This window comes from Lissotriton helveticus, chromosome 6, assembly GCF_964261635.1.
Source record: "Lissotriton helveticus chromosome 6, aLisHel1.1, whole genome shotgun sequence".
Lineage (NCBI taxonomy): Eukaryota > Metazoa > Chordata > Amphibia > Caudata > Salamandridae > Lissotriton > Lissotriton helveticus.
This window is the reverse complement of record NC_136067.1, coordinates 5,693,503-5,700,841: the sequence shown is the minus strand read 5'-3', so window position 1 is coordinate 5,700,841 and position 7,339 is coordinate 5,693,503.

The window sequence follows — 7,339 nt, the reverse complement described above, 5'->3', positions numbered from 1 at the left end:
GGAGAACTAGTCGCCGCGTATGCAGTGACTACTGACACCGAAGTTATCGAGACACACCGTATTGACACCTTGTCCGCTCAAGCAGCAGAGCTAGTTGCTCTGACACAAGCCTGTATACACGCCAAGAACCTGAAAGTTAATGTTTACACAGATTCACGTTATGCATTCGGAGTTGTACACGACTTCGGAGTGCTCTGGCAGGAGAGAGGTTTTATGACTTCTCATGGAACCAAGATTCAGCATGGTCTCCTTATTCAAGCTCTGTTAGATGCCATACATTTACCGACATCTATCGCTATCATGAAATGCAAAGCACATACGAAAGTTACTGACATTATTTCCCAAGGTAATGATCTAGCAGACCGCACAGCCAAGCTTACAGCACAGACTCCAGACATTCCAGTTAATCAGACACATACTCCAGATCTGACTACATGCATGACAGTTAAGGACCCTACTCAAGATGTCATAGATATCCAGTTACATGCTACTCCCGATGAAATCAAGAAATGGTCCGAACAAGGAGGGGTCCAGACAGATCAAGGATGGTTAACGAAGGGTAGAGCCACATGGTTTCTCCCCGACTCTATGGTTCAAGTCATTATCAACACCGCACATAGTCCAGCACATTTAGGAGAAAAAGCTATGTTAGACAGTATCCAGAACATTTGGTTCAACAAGCATTTACGAGCTGCAGCCAAGCAGAAAGTCCGTACCTGTATGATATGTTGTCAGTTTAATCCAGGTAAAAGTGTCCCGGTGGAACAAGGTGGTTTCCAGCCCCCTGACCACCCTTTTGAGGTCCTCCAGATGGATTATATTCAGATGGAGCGATGTCGAGGTTTCAAGTATGTTCTTGTAGTTGTATGCGCTTTGTCCAGGTGGACAGAAGCATATCCAGTCCCAGATTACACAGCCGCGACCACTGCCAAGCAGTTGGTTCGTGAATTCTTCCCTAGATATGGACTCCCTAGAGTCGTATATTCTAATAACGGTCAGCCATTCTCCTCAGAGTTAATGAAGCACGTTTCCCTTTTGTTAGGGTACCAGTGGAAGTTCCATTGTGTACGCCATCCTGAAGCAGCCGGTCTCGTAGAGAGACATAATCAGACCCTGAAAATCCGCCTTGCCAAAGTTTGTAAAGAAAAAGGTGTGGACTGGCTAGTAGCTCTGCCAGTCGCTTTATTTTATATGCGTAATGGTCGCACATTCCAGATCAGGTCTGTCCCCGTATGAGGTCGTATTCGGCCGCCCCCCTAACATGTGGGGTACTCCTAGACCCCGAAGTATTACCGATGTTTCATGTAATATGCTGACAGATTACCTAGCTTCCTTGATGTCTGCCCTCAACTCATGTCGTTCACAGGTTGCCGCCGCATTTCCAGACAATACCGAGGTGGCACCGCATGAAATCGTTCCAGGTTCGCTGGTGATGATCCGGAATTTTGACAGATCAAGTCCGCTGGAACCTCGTTGGAAGGAGCCACGTCAGGTCCTCTTGACCACCCGTACTGCCGTCAAGCTGGAAGGCAGGAAGGGGTGGGTCCACCTTTCTCATGTAAAACTTTTCAATGGATTGAAACCCGTTTTTAAAAACATTTCCAAGGATTCCCAAGATTTTAAAGACTGCCAAGACATTGTTTTAAAGGACTGTCCCGCAAAAGACATTGTTACAACCCCTTCCCTGTTAGAGAAAACTCCGCAACAGGAGTATAAGTTAAAGCTCAGGTCTAGTAAAATAAGTCAGTCAGTTTGATTGTATAAGTCCTCCCCTAGGTGAAACGGTTAGACTGTTTCTGACATGTATAAAATAGACCCCCATAGTGAGAGAGTCAGTCACAATTCAATATCGTTTTTCTAAGTTTCATATTATTCATCAGCATTATGATTTCCTGCACCAGCTACGCATTTTTCCTGCATTTTCCAGTTCCTCATGTAAATAAGTCTGCTAATGCTACAGTAGAGCACACGTTTAGTGATCTGCCTCCTCACGAATATTCATACCGCCTCGCTATGCGTAACAACACATTTATCCGTACGTTACATTACTCACACCAGACCAGCAATGCCACTAATTGTTGGGTGTGTGGTCGACTCCCCCCTTTCCAGACGTCGAAGGGAGTTCTGCCACTCTTTCCTTATCCATTCTCACATAATGGTTCATGTGGAGCATGGTCCACGTTAACGTCATCCTCAACAGATATGTCTTTTCTTAACAGTACATGTTTCCCAGACAAGCAAGGTTTCCCCCACAGAACAGGTTTAGATCTAGAAAATGAAGTGTATAATTTAGGTAATTATTCGTCGAATTTCATGGTCCTGAATGTTCAGTCTGATACTACTCCAGACTCACCTGCTATTTCAGTACTACCAGTCAAAGGCGAATTATGTGTCCGTAGTTATGGTTCTGTACACGTAGGACATAGTGAATGTACTACTATTATCCAGTATAGTGACAGTGGGAAATCTATTTTCAAAGCTTCACGTCATTCTTATTTTGTTTGTGGTCAAACCGCATATGTTCGTTTGCCCCTCGATTGGGAGGGAACCTGTTACATTGCCTTCCTACTGCCACCTGTTTTCCTAGCCCCACCTGACTACCATAGGAACTCCTTCCTAGTACACACTAGACACAAGAGAAATCTCCCGATTGTCGATTATACTGAAACTGCCGCAGAGCAATTCATTGATATAGATAAAGGTGTTTTCCCTTATTTAGGTACAGTTGTAAACAGTAAGCTAATCCGTAGGTTAACAAGAACCCTTGAAGCAGTAGTAGATGAGACTGCCTCCGCCCTAGGTAATTTGACTGAAGAGCAATCCTTTATGAGAATTGTCGTTTTACAGAATCGTCTCGTCCTTGACGTCATACTGGCCGATAGGGGCGGGGCCTGTAGACTCATCGGATCTAGTTGTTGCATTTTCATTCCAAATAACGCGCCGTCTGTTTATTCAGCTATAACCAGACTCCATAATATTGCCCATCTGTTACACCAAGATCCAGGCACCTGGACATGGTCCGGTTGGTTCTGGAATATAATTTCCGCCTGGGGATGGAAAGTCCTGTCCTTTCTAGGTATTGCAGTAGCGATCATATTTAGCTGCTGCCTCTGTATACAATGTGGCCCTGCGATTTGCAGCATGTGTGCTACCTCTTGTATTCCTAGTCCCAAGCCCCGTTCTAAATTCCGTTCCAAGATAATTCGAGACGAGCAAATGGTACTGTATGAAATGATAGATGGTATCATGAGAATTGATGTTTCCTGATGGAAACGTAGTGACAAGGAGGGAATGTGGAAAAGTAAATTTTGCCATGTTCTGTGTCACCACGTGTCATCCATCATATGTTATGTGTGCATGACCAATATGCATATGTTACTCCCCATGTCCGATTAATGACGCAATTACAGTTGTGTCCACCCCTAGTATGTCATTTTCCAGTCCTCGTGAATACTACGAATATTAGGCCTATGTAAAGCTACGTTGCCACGTTTCCCAGTGTGCACGTTATTCCATTATAAAGTCCCCGTTTTCTAGGCCTCAACAGGGCCCGGACATCAGATTCAGCTCCTGTCTCCTGAAAGCCTCGCTAAGGAGCGATCCAGCCCCCACCTGTATCCTCGACCTTTCACTTACTTCCTGCCACGCAGTGCCCGGTGCAGCTTGGCTCTGCCTCTGAGTCTGCCAAGAGTATGTTATGATTCCAGCTATCAGTTCAGTCCTCCTTCTCTGCATTCCTAAGCTACTGAACTGCATCAATAGTTTCCGTCATTGTCTAGCCTATACGACTCCACGTTAGAGAAATACTGTATTTAATGGTCATTTAGTATTCTTCATCACGCACTACATGTAGAATAATGCATGGTCCAGTCTTAGAATCAAGTTAGCTTTTCCCCTCATGACTTCTAGTTTATATCAGCATGTTCCCTAAACATCAGATACCAGATAGGGTTTAGGTACATGTCGCTCCGACCCTCCAGACTTTAGTCTCTGCTCCTAGCACAGAGTTCATAGCCCCCAGCTTCTCCTAGTAACACGTCATTGCCAGTTTACGCGCACCATTAGGTTAGAGGTCCCGGCTCCTTAGGTAGCCCCCTCCTATGTTTCCGCCCCATTCATGACATATTCTGTTACGTTTGCATCACATGTCTATGTATACGCCCAGTTACACCTACTTTTACTGTTATCTTTCGCGACTGCTACGCGTCACGCCTTCTGCTCCACCCACTGCTACGCCTACTGCAATGTAATGCTATGTGTTCGCGCTATGTATATATGCCTGTGTTTTGTTATTGAATGTTAGCGCGCTCATCCCAGACCTAGCCCCAGCAGCTGCTGGGCCCCCCTATTGCCCTGCTGGGCCCCAGTTGTCCTGCTGGGTCATCCTATGCAGGTCGTCCTGATCCTGTCCTTATGCTGTAATAAACCTGCAGAAACTCCTACTACCTCGAATCTTGACTCTTATTTTATTGAGCTATCTGTTATGATTTATGCCTAGTCAAAAATAGGGTATTATTTATTTATTTACCACACTAGCCCCAGAGAGGCCAGTTGGCCTAGGGACAGTCACAGGTGGTGACTTACGTGAGTTTGGCGCAACTGTACTTTTTCTGCACCTCTGAATGTGTTTTTATGCGTCATGTGCCTTACACCTCTGAATGTATTGTGATGCATCATGTGTTTTCCTCCCTTACACCTCTGAATGAATGTTATGCATTGCATCATGTGTTATGTGCTTCCACCCCCACAGGTATTGTGATGTGTAGGTGGTTGTTTTCTCCCTAGTACAGGTGGTGCTAGTGAGGTCCTGGTTACCAGTGATTACTGGTTGTGTGCTATTTTGTGCTAAAGTAATTTTATATTGAAAGTGCTACTTCTGATTCCTGACAGTGGTCCAGGTGGCCCTGTCTTGTACATATCCCTTGTAAATTCTGCCCGTGCCTCTGGCACATTGTAAAGTGTGTGTTTTATCTAATGTGTTGTGGTGTAATACAAAGGCTATTTTTATATAACCTTGTGTGGAGTTTCCTTTGTGGTGGGCCTTTGGTTGTTGTTGCTGGGGTGCGTGCGCAAATACTTAACTTACATCGCCTCCAAGTTTAGCCTTGCTGCTCGCGCCACGTTACCTAGAGGGTGAGCAGGGGTTATCTTGGCGTGTAACTACCTTGCCCTGACTTGGGAGTAGTGGTCTCTGACTGACTTTGGCGAAAGCCCTGGCCAGCCAGGGATCCCATTTCCAACAGAAATTCATGAGAAAACTTTTCTCTCAAACATGATTCATGAAATCCCAGCAGAAGGCTTTTTCACACGGGTAAAATCACCTTAGAAAACACCACTATTCCTAAAATTAGTATGGTACCATCAACAAATGATTTATATTGTAACTAAAATCTGTCATCATCCTTAATATGTTCTCCTTTTTGTGACCCTCAAAACCTATCATTCACCTCAGGGCATTTTAAGTGGGGTGTTGTCATGTATATTGGTCCCAGGACAGCTGCCAGCACTTCCTGGTTGAAGTGTTGGCAGCCAATCCGATCCCACCATGAGATATATGCTTAGGCTCCCCCCAGATATACAAATTTGGTTTTCCTTTAATATCTCAAAAACTACTGAACAGATTTGCACCAAATAACAAAAAGCACAGTTTCAGTACCCCCGCCCCCGCTTGACAAATCACCCCGAAACTTTCCACGCACAGCTAGAATCAGCAGGGCACCTATTTGGGAACATTTTGTGAAGCTAAGTCAAACGGTGCCAAAGATATAGGCAAGTTAAAAAATGGTTTTCCTAAGGAAACATGATCCCAACTATAACTACCCACTGGTGACTGCCAATACCTAGTTGGTAGGTAGAAAATACACACATTCCTGTCATGGGCACTAGGCCCAGCTGCACACGTAGGGCAGTATTTTTAATAGGACAAGTGCGGAAATACTGGATGGTACAAATTCTGTGGATTCCATTCTGATTCTGAAAGAATAGGTCACAGAAATGCAAGGAAATGTGCTATTTTAGTCATATTTTGAAGTTTCCAGGGCATTGTGGGTAAGAAAACGTTGAGGCATCCATGAGAGATGCACCTCCCTTACTCCCCTGGGTGTCTAGGTTTTGGAAATGCCTTAGTTAAGTAGGTTTTTCTGGGTGGTAGCCAAGCCCAGGCCCAAAAACTGAAGCTACCCCTTTTGTTCATATTGCCACATTGCATCTTAGAGCATCTTAGATTCCATCCTTTTGCGGGCACGCGCCCACCCACACAGGTGGGGTACCATTTTTATCAGGAGATATGTGGGAACTCTGGGTGGCAGGAACTCTGAGGCTCCCAGCAGATTCCAGTAATTCGAGGGAGCTATGTGAGCCACCCCTGGTGTCTAGTTTACGAAAATATCTAGAGTTGGTAGATTTTCCCCTCGAGACAATGTACACTCTGACAGAGAAAGAGAGAAAGGACAAATACACGTACCAGAACCACTACCTGGGGAGACAGACGTTTCTTAGTAGCAACCCCCAGGCTATGGAATTCTCTCCCTCTGTTCATCAAAACCAGTCCCACTCTCATCATCTTCCGTAAACTTCTGAAAACCTGGTTATTTAATCAATGATCATCTGGCTGCTCTCTGTCCCAGGAAGTCCGACATGCGCCGAGACACCCCAGGGTAGTTGTGCGCAATATAAATTCCAAAAACATAAACATAAACAAATATTACTGCACAACCATCTACTCCTCAAGTACGCACACATACTGGCTGGACCTGGCACGCGAGTGAGTGGAAAGTTCAAAATGTAAAGGGAGCCAGGCTGCATCACCGCTGACTACTTAGCAAGCAGGATTCCTAAAATCAGTTCTTGTCAGAAAAGAGTACGTTTACACTCACCCGGGCACCACACACCAAGTCTTTTATCTTTCCCATTGATCCACAGCTAAATTTCAACCATCACACTGTCAAAACAATGCACCCAACACACCAGGCAGTGTCGGTCCATAGAATGATCAGTCCACAGTGCTCTGATCCCACTTTGATACAGATCAGGCAATTCCGGCGGGAGCCAAGGGAGGGGTATATATTAGCAACAATGCATATGAAGCTGTGATTTCAGGGAAACCAACATACCTGGCACACGAGTTAGAATGATCTGAGAGCTCTTGAGGCACTTTTAGTCGCAAGAAATCAAGCACTGTTCACCCCAAAACAGAATCCCTTTCCAGATTCACAGTTTGTTTCCACTTTCACTTTTGTAAGGGCTGAAATCTACTTTGGTTGCATTGAATGGACTGTGTCATGTCATCTTACCTTGTACCTGCCAACCATGAAATAAAACCATGAAATAAAACTGACTT